General features: G+C 40.9%; 1 protein-coding gene across 4 annotated transcripts in view; it reads right to left on the bottom strand.

Moving 5' to 3' along the window:
- Lrrc8d (leucine rich repeat containing 8 VRAC subunit D) overlaps positions 1 to 12,970 on the bottom strand; it is a 134,515-nt gene that overhangs the window by 14,517 nt on the left and 107,028 nt on the right. Inside the window, exon 1 of one of the 4 annotated variants that reach the window (XM_029560469.1) lies at positions 7,623 to 7,644. The exons of the other annotated variants lie outside the window; for them this stretch is intronic. The gene's annotated coding sequence lies outside the window, so the exon portion shown is untranslated. Of the gene's footprint in view, positions 1 to 7,622; positions 7,645 to 12,970 lie in introns of those variants that run through there. 4 annotated transcript variants of the gene reach the window in all.

The following is a 12,970-nucleotide window of genomic DNA, read 5'->3' as shown; positions in this document are numbered from 1 at the left end:
CAAGAGCCTGGTACATTGTAAGCAGTCAATAAAACCTAGCTGTTGTTAGTATTCGCCATTGAAGAATATATTTTATTTGAAGAATCCTATAAAAAAATTCCCCTTTACCACTTGGTTCTAAGTTTACATTTCATGATCAACTGATATAAAGAGCCGTGGAACCCAGATGTTCTCTATGTGGCTGCTGGCTTCTACTAAGTTCGCCTGAATTTTGTGTATGCATTCATCTAATTATCCATTTACGCATTTCCCCTTCCATTCAAAAAGTACAGACTGCACATTCAAGTGTGAGCGCTGTGCAATTCCTGGAGAATACTCGGTGGGCAAATTCAGACCTATTTCCTCTTTCATGGTGCACAGCGCAGGAAAGTGAACATCCATTTACACAGACACAGACACACACACACGCACACGCACACGTATATATTGTGTCACCATTTGGGAAGCCACCAAGAAGAACGGCAGAAGAAGGTGAGCCAGGCAGAAGACCAAGCTTGATGGCCAGCAACCCTGCCTCTGCACAGGCTCCTTCCAAGGCCCTACACTACTTCTGTGCCTCTATTTTTGGTGTTATTTTTCTTAAAGAGTGCCTTCCATGTTGTTATAAATTCTGATCCCAGGAAGCCTGGGCCACCCCCTGGTTGCATGGCAACATGAAAGTGAGTAATATGGGTTTTCCTGCAGTCAGCAAGATGAGGGAAAGAGAGTAAAGTGAGGTGTGAAGAATGTAGGGCAGGCTGGCTCAGAACATGCAAAGGCCTACAGAAAGAGGGTGTACACACAACGAACAAACCCCTTCACTAGTCCTTTTGGGGGGACAGAGAAAGGCAATATGACTTTATTCCTTGCTGGGCTTTCTTTAAGTCAATATAAAAATGAGTTTACATTTTATAAGCAAATAGCCAAGGAGTAGTTAACATTATGCGGGAGCAAAGGCATGAGGGTAACAGTGTAAGAATGAAATCAAGGACTTTAAGCCTATATGAGAGTACCAATAAATGGCATAGCTTAGACTCCAATAGTCCGGAGTTTCTTGCTGAGCAAATTTAAAACAGAATTGACAGCATAATGGGTAAGAGTCTGACTCGGTGTTAGTTTGCTTGAGCTTTAATACTGTCTTCACCTCAGACCCACTCATCTATAAGGTAGGAACATACACAGTGTCGCACTAACTGGGTAAACGGGCCTTCCCTTTTCCTGTCTCTCAGAGGAGGATGAAACACTGCTGTGATAAGCTCCCATCCTGGAAGCTCCAGGAAATGGCCTTTAGATGTCTAAAATCATTGGAGAGAGGGAGGCTTCGGAATGTGGTGGTGGTGGTGGTGGGAGAGGAATAAGAAGGAACATGGGGGCTGGCGAGGTGGCTCAGTGGGTAAAAGGCACTTGCTGCCACGCCTGACAACCTCAGTTTGAGCCCTAGGACCCAGATTGTGGAAGGAGAGAACCGACTCCCAGAAGTTGTCCTCTGACCTCCACATGCATGCCAAAGAACACATACGCCCATACACAAACAAACAAATGTTTTAAAGGGGGGACACAGAAGCCGAGGGGAGGGAAACAACAACCTAGAAAAGGGAACAGAAAAAAAATCAATACAACCAATAGATAAGGAGAGGACTAAGAGAGCCAAGTTAAAAAAACTAGTCAAATAGGAGCTAGAGAGATGGCTAAGTGGTTAAGAGCACTGACTGCTCCTGTGGAGGACCTGGGTTCAATTCCCAGCACCCACATGGTGGCTAACAACCAAATGTAATTCCAGTTCCAGGGGATCCAATGGCTTCTTCTGGCCTCCACAGGCATTGCATGACACAGATACACTTATTTATATGTAGGCAATACACTCAGACACGCAAAAAAATTTAAAAAATTTTTAAATGCAGAAATAACAGATAACACAGACTTTTAAAGTCATAATGACCTCTGATAAAATAATGTTTCTTATAACCGAACTAATTATTGACATTAGAAAACATCTTAGAGTTAAAAATCCCTCCAAGGGGTTGGCCTTTCAAAGTAGTACAATAAAGCTTTATTTTAGAATCAAGGATAAATTGATAAACTTGGCTGAATGGTACTTTGGTCCTATTTCAAAGGATTAAATAAAACAAAGAAATGTTTCAGTCACACTGAATTATTTAATCTTGTTTCCAAGTACTTAGTTTAGCATCTGTGTGTGCAGCTCCTCTGAAAATTACAAATGATCTTCAGAGAAGTGGGTCTGAGAGGATGTGTCCCTGGAATTCCTTCACTAGCTAAGGTTTGTTTGGAATTAATTGTCATCTCCTCGTCCCCACATCGCATATACTGGTAGAATTGTAATAGAGAGCCACAGCAAAGGAGTTAGAATTTTAAACATTTCCCTTAGTTATAATGAATTAGGAGCTGTAATACTGAATCACCACTGTGCACACCAGTTTATAAGAACTCAACCATATGGTGGGAAGGTACAAAATACAAATAAGTCAACAAACCCAACTTTTAATTCAGTATGTTACTACTTATTTTAGACTGGCTGCTTCTTTGAAGATGATATGGAGATCTTTTGAGTTAGGATAATTCTGAATATTTGCTTTCTGATAAAACACATCTGTTTAACTCTTAGAGAAAGGGATCAAAGGCTGCCAGACTTGCACCACAAGTGCCTACCTGCTGAGCCATCTCAGCAGCTCACATTAAGCAATCCTGAATTAAAAGTAAATAGGATGGCTAAGCATGGTAGTGTATGTATTTAACCCCAGCACTCCAGAGGCAGAGGCAGGTGGATCTCTGTGAGATCAAGGCCAAGTCTAGATAGTGAGTTCCAGGCCAGCTAGGGTTACAGAGAGACCCTGTCTCAAAAATAAACAAATAAACAAACAAAGACTACAAAACAGGGGCTGGAGAGATTGCTCAATGGTTAAGACTACATAGTATTCTTTTTAAAAATATTATTTATTATTTTTATTTTATGTGTATGAGTGTATTGCCTGTATGTATGTGAGTGCACCCATGTGGTGCAATGCCGTGGAGATCAGAAGAGGGCTTCGGATTCTCATTAAGTACAGTTCGTAGCCGCCATGTGGGTGCTGGGAATTGAACCTGGGTCCTCTGCAAGAGCAGTCAGTGTTCTTAACTGTTGAGCCATCTCTCTAGCCTCAAGAATACGTATTTCTCTTAAAGAAGACCTGGGTTCAGTTCCCAGTACTCACATTAGGTGGCTCATAACTCCAGTTCTAGGTTATCCAAGTGCCCTCTTTTGGCCTCCAAGAGCCCCTGTACATATGTACACATATCTGCACTTGGACACACACATACACATAATTTAAAAAAATAAATAAAAGGTAGTCATGTAAGCAGCATTTCTCACACACAGAGACACACGTTTCTATATACATACTGCAAAGTGGGAAATTGCAGAAGCTATGTACAGCTGGAGGATGCCCTGTACATGAATGGAGAGGATTTTTATTTCAGGAAGCAGGTATTTATTGTTACAGCACACACTGCTGAGCAAATTAGCCCAAATCAAATGGCACACTGACACTTCTGAGAGCAGAGGCACAGGATGGTGAGAAATGGACAACAATTCTTTGACTTAGAAAGACAACGGTCTTGGGCTGGGAGATGGCTTAGTTAGTAAATGGATCTGAATTTGATCCTCAGCATGCACATAAAAGCTGGGTGTGGTAGTATGTGTTTGTGATCCCATCACTGGGAGGTGGAGAGAGGATTCATGGGGTTTGCTAGCCAGTGGGAAGAAGCCCTGTGTAAAAAATAATAAGGCGAAGAGTTATTGATGAAGACACCTGATGTTGATCTCTTGACTCCACATGCATGTGCACATGTGTATGCACACTCACACTCACAGTAAAGAAGACTAGTCAATATTTTCTTCCAGAAAATACTTTGAAGACAGTGATAAATTAATAGCAAAAGTGGGGGTATAGCAGCTGGGTGGTAGAGTGCTTCCTTAGCATGTGCAGAGGCCTGGGTTCAGTGCCCAATACCACTTAAAAAAAAAGGACACTAAAAGTTGTACTGAATGTAGAAATACAAAAATATGAGCAGCAAAACAGAAAACATAGAAAGAGAAATTCTACACCACTCATGTACCTGATATCACCAATCTCCATCGCAAATTCACTGGCTGAAAGCAGAGCTACAATCTCTCTATAAGTCTTCATGGCACAATTTTTTGGAAGAAAGAAAAAAAAAAGAAAAGCAAGAGACATTGAATTCTATTACCTAAACAAATCAGCCATTGAAACTTTTAAGGTAAGTCTAGACTGATAGGAAATACAATAAACCACAAACAAGACCCTCATTTCTTCCCAGTTGACTTTTTAATCAAAATTGTTCATTTTTGTGATAAAGGTCATTAAATTGGGGTAGGGACGTAGCTCAGTGGTAGAGTACTTGCCTAGCATGCGCCAGGTCCTGGGTTCAATCCCTAGCATTACAAAGAAAATAATAAAATGAAATACAGACCACTGAGTATCCCTTAGAAACCTCTCACCCTCTCACCTGCCATCATGACCACCCAGTTTAGCCAGCTGCATTGGTGCTATGTAGAGATAAGAGATGTAGTGAAGCTGGGTCAACCAGATGTCAGAAGTTCAAGTTCAACTTCCTGGTACTCTCTCTAAAGACAAGGCCTTTCTTTCCCCTGTCCAGCTGGTTGGAAATAGGAAGAGCAGGAACAAGATCAGAAGCCATGTGGGAGGGATGCTAGAACTGTCCTGTCAGCCCTCAGATACTCACAGCTGTCCTGCTCTCTGAAAAGGAAACGAACATCTAACTGACTCCAACAACTCTATCTGGGCGTCTCTTTGTTAGAGCAGTCTAGCAACTCTTATAATTAAAACAAACAAAGCAGAACAAAAACTTTGACTAGTTAAAAAGTGCTTCTTTTTCCTAAAAAATTTAGAAATAGATTTGAGCAGACTTATTTTATAAAGTATTTTCACAAATACTACCAAAAGACTTAGAATATATAGATTTTATATTCATAATTGACAAATAGTGCATAAATAATACATTATAAAAATATAAAATCACATTACATAAAATATGATAACTGTAACAAAGTTAGCAGAGTAAGCCTGTAGAAGACAAACTACACTGGACAGTTAGGGAGATTAACTGATTGACTCTGGCTGTTGCAATAAAGCATTCAATAATGATGGTTTTCTCAGAGAAAAGGAAGGGACCTGGAGAATTACAGATACAGGGAGAGGGAGCCATCGGAGTCTCATGAGAATCAGGAGAAAGGATGGAGACGAGTCTCATCTCAGAATACTTGAGAGCAAAGTGGTCTGCTGTGGTTTCTCAGGCCCCCAAAAGAGTGATGGAAAAGCTTCTGGAAAATGAAAGGACATAGGTGTCTTTTCTAGAAGTGGAGCTCAGGGAAACACACTGTCAAATCCAATTTAGGAGAAGGCAATAAAGAGCCCTTAGATGGTTTTAACAAGTGAGACTAGTCATGTATTTTTCAAAGTGTTCTACCCAGAGTGTGGAAGACTGAAAGAGAGAAAGAGCTGGAGGCAAGGGGAAAGGTACTCTAATGAAGAGGTTTTCACAGAACTTTAACTTGCAGTTTGGATAGCTTGGATTGATATACTACATTAAAGTAGAGTTGATGTAAATGTCAAGAGAAAGATCTGGGGTACAGTTAGATTTGTGAACTAATCTGCATATGGAAGATGAGATCACCTAAGGAGACAAAGGTCAAGGGCTGAATCCCAGGGATGACCAACACCTAGGGAGCAAAGCAGACAGGGCTCAGCAAAGGAGGGGAACAGGGAGGGTCAGAGAAGGAAGAAGGGATCTAGGAAGAAGTTTAGTAAAGTGGGGACTCGCTCCAGGCAGGGTCCTAAGCAGCATATGCGTCACACACGGGTCATGGAGGTTCGGGCCAAAAGCCAGCACTGGATCTGGATGTGAGAACAGATCGAGAGCAACTGAAGACTGGGGTGGGGGGCTAGAGGGGTGGGGGCATCAGTGAGAAAACCTGGCTAGGTGGACAAGAAGTAAGCAGGAACTCGAATATTTGCTTCTTATAACTTGCCTGGAGAGAAAACCAAAGGCTGGGACTGCAGCAAAGGTAAGACCAAACAAGGACTCACTTTTTAGACTGGAAGAGGACTTAGGAGGGAGAAGGAGGAAACAACTGGGTGAAAAAAAATGTAGCAGTGTTTTCTTTATACTGAATATAAAGTCAAATCATATACCACAAACGTGTTTCAACTAGGAATTATACCTAACATGCACAGCTTGTTACACCTTTATGAACATATAAAGATGAAGGAATTTCAATTCCTGTGAAAGAGTTCCCAGTGTTTGCTCTTCCCTTAACATGGGTAAACATTAACTTTTCTAACCACCACCTTACTCATCCGATCATAAAACTTGGAGGGGGTCCTTTCTTTTGCAAAGTCTGAAGGCAAAAAGGATGCCTTGCAAAATGAGTCCAGGGAACTACCCTGCCTCCACAGACCACATGGCTATGAGTGAGCAGTTCCGTGTATGTCTAAGTAATACAAACAGTGTCAGACTTTTGCATTAGCTCAAACTCTCTGGGAAGGCTAAACAAAGAACTCAAGCTGGATCCCACTGAAAAGAAGAAAGCAGGACAAGAAATATTTATTATTCCCAAGGAGAGTGTCAGTGACCTAAGAAGCTTAATTTACCCCACATTTTCATGGCCACAGTGTGGAGGGGGAAAAGGTTGGGAAAGGAAGGCAGTGCTGTTCGCTGTGGGGGTCTCCGTAGGGCTACCTTAGGTTATGCCATGCCATTCAACCCCATGGCTACCACAAGGGAAGGCAGAAAGAAATCTGGCCACCTCTACTGGGTTCCAGGCACTCACATTCTGAGCTCATTAAACTGCATTTTCACTCCAAGAAGAAGAATTATTGGTTAAATTGTACTAGGAAGGACCCGCGGTTTAGCAAGTCTGAGCTAAACCAAGATGGACCAGATTCAAATCCAGACCCAATGAAACCTTATCAGGCCCTTAATTGCCCCTTTCAGCTTGCTTTAAGTGAAAAATTAGCTCAAATTAGTACCCCTAAATTTACAATTAGTTAGAAGAAACAGTTATGAAGGAGAAAAATTGCTAGTGTTCAAAGGTCACCTCAGGAAGGCTACCAGGAACAGTCTACAAAAAGGAGAGAACAGTTTATAATTTAACTGCCTTTTGAAAATGACGGTGTCATCTGTCTTCATCATCATCTCAGCTTTCAAAAAGTACTTCCCTGGGTCTCTGAATCCTATTCTTATAAACAGAGAAACAAAGATAATATCACCTTCATATTATAGTTAAGAAACTGTTGAAACAAGGAGCCATCAGAACAGAGATTGCAATCAGAAAGTCCTGGACAAGCAAGTGTATCAGAGAGGCCTCTGTTAACAGTCAGTCTCTAGTTTTTCCATCTTTTAAAAGGAACTGTTAGCAAACTCAGATGAAGTAATCAACAAAAACTCTCCTTAGGGTATGAAGATTACCTTTTGGGTTTATTTAATATTAAGCATAACTATAATTCTTATTCTATATTTCAGTTTAAATTTTATTTTTTAAAATTTAGTTAATCAGAGAGAGAAAGCGAGAGAGAGAGGGAAAGAGAGAGAGGGGGCTCACGTACCAACATCAGAGGACAACTTTCAGGAGCTGGTTCTCTCTCTCTCTCCACCATGGATTCTGGGAATTGAATTTAGATCACCAGGCTTGCACAGCAAGTGGTTTTACCCACTAAGTCATCTTGCCAGCCCCAATTCTATATTTATTTATTTATTTATTTATTTATTTATTTATTTATTTATTTATTTTGCGTGTGTGGTTTGCGTGAGTGTGTATGTTTGTACAGGTGCATGTGCATGTGTGAAGGCCAGAGGTTGAAATAGGGTTCTTCCTCCATCATCTTCCACTGCATTTAATGCGGCAGGGTCTCTCATTAAACCTGGAGCTTGCAGATTGGCTAGCTAGCTTGCCCCTGCCCCCAGGGGCTGGACTCACAGGCAGTCTTTTCTGTGGGTGCTGGGTATTCAAACTCTGGTTTTCATGCTTCTTTGGCCAGCAGTTTACCTATGGAACCATCTTCTCAGTCTCAATTATTTTTTTATTTGTTTTTTGAGACAGGTTTTACTATGTAGCCCTGGCTGGCCTAAAACTTACAGAGATCTGCCTGCTTCTGCCTTCCTAGTGTTAGGATTAAAGACATGTACCACTACACACAGCCCTTCAATAACTTTTTTTAAATAAAAATTTGATTTTTTTATTTTGTATATGTCTGCTTGTGGGTATGTGCATGTGAGTGCAGGTGCTTGTAGATGCCAGAAGGAGGCATCAGATCCTCTGAAGGTGGAGTTACAGTTAGTTGTGAGCTGCCCAACATGGGTGCCAGAAACCAAACTTGGGTCCTCTGTGAGAGTAGTACATATTCTTTACCACTGAGCCGTCCTTCCAGCCCCTAAAATTCTTATTCTTAAAAAGCAAACAACCCAGTCAATCCAGCCAGTTCCTGGGAGCCAAGTATGCCCTGATTGCCACCCCCTCCCCAAGTAGTACCTAAGCTAGGTTTAAGACTTTACAAAGGACTTTCATCAGATCTCCCTTAGGACTTGGTATATTTACAACATTCTTTTAATTCTATTATGCCATTTTTTTTTTTCCAAATTAGTGCTTCTGAAAAATATACCACTGGAATCCATAACACATTCTATGTTGCTTAGGAAATGGAAAAGAAAATGAAGTATTAAGAGAAAATATCTCTACCTGTTTTAGTTCCAGAGTCATTGGTTACACAATCCAAGCCACCAAGCCCAGTCCTCGTAAACTCTACCTAAGGGCTACGTCCACAGTGTTATGTGAGGAGGCAGTGTTTCTCAAATGACTCAGGTCTCTAATTCACTCATGTCACATTCACAAGCAGAAGAAAAAGCAGACCTGAATTGCACAAGTGTAGCCTGAGACAGTAAACCACAGATATAAATTACAGGCCTCCCTCAAGTGCCGTCATCAACTCCACCGAGCTTCCTGCCCCATATGACCTGCCTTAATTGGTTTTCATTCTGTTGTTGAAAAACAGAAAGAAAGCGAGCTCAAGCCATCCCAGGCAGCATCATGAGAATTTCTCCCTCACACCTCCCTTTAAAGTTCCAGAAAATACATCCAGTTTTTAAGGAAATACTAACAAGGAGCAGGTTGAGGGTATTTTCCACTGGTTTAAAAATAAAGCATTCTACTCTTAAAAAAAAAAAAAGAAAAAAAAAAAAAAGAAAAGAAATGTCTCAGAATTATAGGAACAGGAAGAGCAGCTGGATTTATCAGCCTTCATTTCCTCTGAGAGTCACAGTAAGGAACTCCCCGTTGAGACAAAAGCAATGCAGAGGTTAGCCCCTCCTGCAGGACCTGCCTTCACCACCCACTCCACAGGCTTACTCCACAGGCTACAGACTGTCACAGCAGCAGATGGTGGCAGTCACTGCACACTTTCCCTCCCAGAGCTTTCAGTGTCCAAGCATCCAACTGGTCCTATAGGAGTGAGCCTCTTATCACACTCAAAGAATGTCCCATCTGGAAGCTTCCCGAGTTTGGACATGAGAAGCTGACCATGAAGCACCTTGAAGGACTCGGGGGCCTGAAACAAAGAGCTGGGTGGATTCCAGTTTTCTTTCAGCCACTTGTGATTATGGTTGAAGTTCTTAATCCTGCTAGGTCTCAGTTCTCTCATCTGTGAAATGGCAGTGAGGTCACCTACTTCACAGGAGCAATAAAAGGTTAATGAGACGATGAACTTGAAGACTTTTTAAGTTACACAGAAAGAACAAACTAGAGTAAAAGTAATAAACACACTTACTGCAAGGGGGGCATTCTCTTTCTCATTCCAGAACATTCACAAGTATCATTTCATTTGAGTCTCAAAATGATATAGGATGAGGGGGAAATGACATATCATCATCATCGTCATCATCACAACTACTTTTGGTTTGTAATAGACTCATCTATAAGAGCAAGGTAGGAAAGTTGTGTTCCAACCCCTTAATAAGAGTTCAAGTGAGGAGTTGGAGAGGTGGCTCTGCAGCTAGTCAAAGTGTTTGCTGAGTAAATACAAGGACCTGAGTTCAAATCCCTAGCAACTGTGTAAAAAGCTGTACATGGTTAAATGAATGCCTGTAATCTCATTGCTCTGTGTGTGTGTGTGTGTGTGTGTGTGTGTGTGTAAAACAGGAGGTTCCCTGGGACTTGTTAGCTTCCAACCTAGCTCTAGATTCAGTGAGAGACCCTCTTGCAAGGAAATGCTGCCGAGGATGTTAGAGCAGGACACAGACCATCTTCCTCTGGCTTCAGTGCATGCACAGGCATCCCCTTTCCCACACACACCAAAGAGTTCAAGTCATTTGAAAATGCACCTGGCAGCATGTGAGTGCTAAGCATGAGATGGCAAATTATGAAAGCTTCACATTTTAGGCCTGCTACTCTGGGCAAGTCCCTTCACCTTTCCGTGATTCATCTACTTGTCACCAGCCTAGTGGCAGACAAAAATAGATTAGACCTGGTTCCAACTCTTGAAGAACTTGCTTGGAGGCAAGGGTGGGGGATGGAAAGAAGCAATGTATAAACAAATTAATTACAAAACAGCTTGCTTAAAATACGGAATCTGAACAAAACTCTGTGGGATCCCAGGACAGGAAATGACTAACTTTGTCTGGGGACTCATAGAAGAATTGCTTTAATTTGTAAACTGGGAAAAGAAGGAACTCAGACATACAGATCTATGCTGTTTTGGGTTTGAAAAAACTAGATTTATAGAGGTTGTCCACAATCTCAACCTCAGTCCACACACGATTCCTCTTGCTTACCTGCTTGTAAACAAGGAAGGCATCATGTAACACAGACATAATTGCTAGAAAAATTGGGCATTACCAAGTTCTAAAAAATAACATTTTCCAGAACATTTCTCAAATATGGATCATATTTGTAAGTGATAGAATTCTCTGGAAACTGGATCTGTGTTTATCCTGCCTGCAGTAGTTATAGGACCAAATACTAGAGCCAGAATGTGTGACTTTACTAGTTACTAGCTGTGTGAACTTGGGCGCTGGGATCTCTCTCTGTCACTTTCTTTACATGAAATAGTGATGGGGTTGGTGTTAATAATCATAATAGTTAACAACCACCTGCCTCCAAGAGTTGATGTGAGGAAGAAATGAAGCACAAAGAACATTTCCTGGCACAAAATAAGGTGACCTGAGCTAGCTGCTACTGTATGTATGATACTAATAGTAACTCTGGGGTCTGTGGATGCAACTCAATTGGTCCAGTGCTCATCTAGCAGGCACAGCCCCAGGTTTGACTCCTAGCACCACAAAAGTAGTGATGCATGTTTATAACCTCAGCACTCCGGAAGTGGCGACTGGAGGATCAGAAGTTCAAGGTCATCCTCAACTTTACATGAGACCCTGCCTCAAAAACAAACAAGTGAAAAAAACCTACTTTTTAGAAATATGAACTTTTTTCTTTTTGATTACTCTTCACAAAATTTGATTACTCTTCATTCTCTTAAGGTTGAAAGTTCCAGATTTGGTCTACACTCAAAAATTTCATTTTTTAGAAACATATGGAAGGTTCATTTAGTGGATAACGAAATGTAGGTTATCTGTATCATAAATATACCCAAACAGGATTTTGAGGGATGTATCACAACAAGTGTGATTTTGAAAACTTATTTCTAGTTATAAGATATGGCCTGGAATTCACTATGTAGACCAGGCTAGACTCAAATTCAGAGATTCACCTGCCTCTGCCTCCTGAGTGCTGGGATTAAAGGCATGTGCTACATGCCTGGATGATATACTTTATTTATATTTTATGTGTATGAGTAAGTGTTTGGTCTGCACGTAAGTGCAATGCATGCATGCAATGCCTGAAGAGACCAGAAGAGAGTGTCAGATCCCTTGGAACTGGAGTTACCAATGGTTGTCAGCTGCCATGTAGATGCTGGGAACTGAACACCCATCCTCTGCAAGAGCAGCCAGTGCTCTTAACCACTGAGTTAACTCTCCAGCTCCTGGATGATATACTTTTAAAGTGATTGCATCAGAGTTCTAAATAGTTTGGAAATTACAGAAAAGCAAAAATGAAGGGTGAAATGTTTCCATATTCCCACAAAAATTCTTTCCACAGTTTTAAATTATCTTTAAAAAATGGTTTATGGCTGGGCCTGTAGTGACGCACTCCTTTAGTCCCAGCATGGGGAGGCAGAGGCAGGCAGATCTCTGTTAGATCTAGGCCAGCCTGGTCTACATAGGAAATGCCAGGTTGGCTGGGGGCTACAGGGAGATACTATCTCAAAAAAGACAAAAAAAAAACAAAAAACAACTTACAACTATTTTGAAATTAAAAGAATTCATTGTATTACTTAAGATGCAAATTTAGCCAAGCACCAAAAATGCACATACTTAAATAAAATTATTTTCATTGCTTTCTCATTGTACTCATACAGAATCCTGGAGATTTGGATTGTTGCCAAAATTTTGTCATTATTGAAACAGGTTGTATCCAGACTAAATTAAAGTTCTATAAATCAAGTTGGATGTTTTAATTGGCAACATTAGTAGCACTCAGCAAACTAAAAGATTCTGTATTTAATATTTAATGTATCAAGCATCATTCACCCACTGGCTTTAAACCAATGTCAACACTTTATGACCCTTGGGGCCTGTGGTTTTTATCTTAGTCAATCACACTTAACGTTCAGACTTCACAATCCATCACTAAAACCTGCTGCTAAGAAAGGCTTACCAGAACCCAAAAAGAATAAAGATATGTGTGTATATGTATGTCTGTGCACAAGTGTATGGGGGGGGTATTTGTCATACTCATTATTTTTGAAAAAACGGAATATTTTTTCACTACAAATAGGGTTTTTGGTCACTCTTCTTAATGCTTTACAAATATGCCCACAGGAAGCAAAGCAAAATAATTCAAGCT

The sequence above is a fragment of the Nannospalax galili genome, unplaced genomic scaffold (genome assembly GCF_000622305.1).
Source record: "Nannospalax galili isolate Female #2095 unplaced genomic scaffold, S.galili_v1.0 scaffold451, whole genome shotgun sequence".
In the NCBI taxonomy this organism is placed as follows: domain Eukaryota; kingdom Metazoa; phylum Chordata; class Mammalia; order Rodentia; family Spalacidae; genus Nannospalax; species Nannospalax galili.
This window is presented reverse-complemented; position numbering and strand designations above follow the sequence as displayed.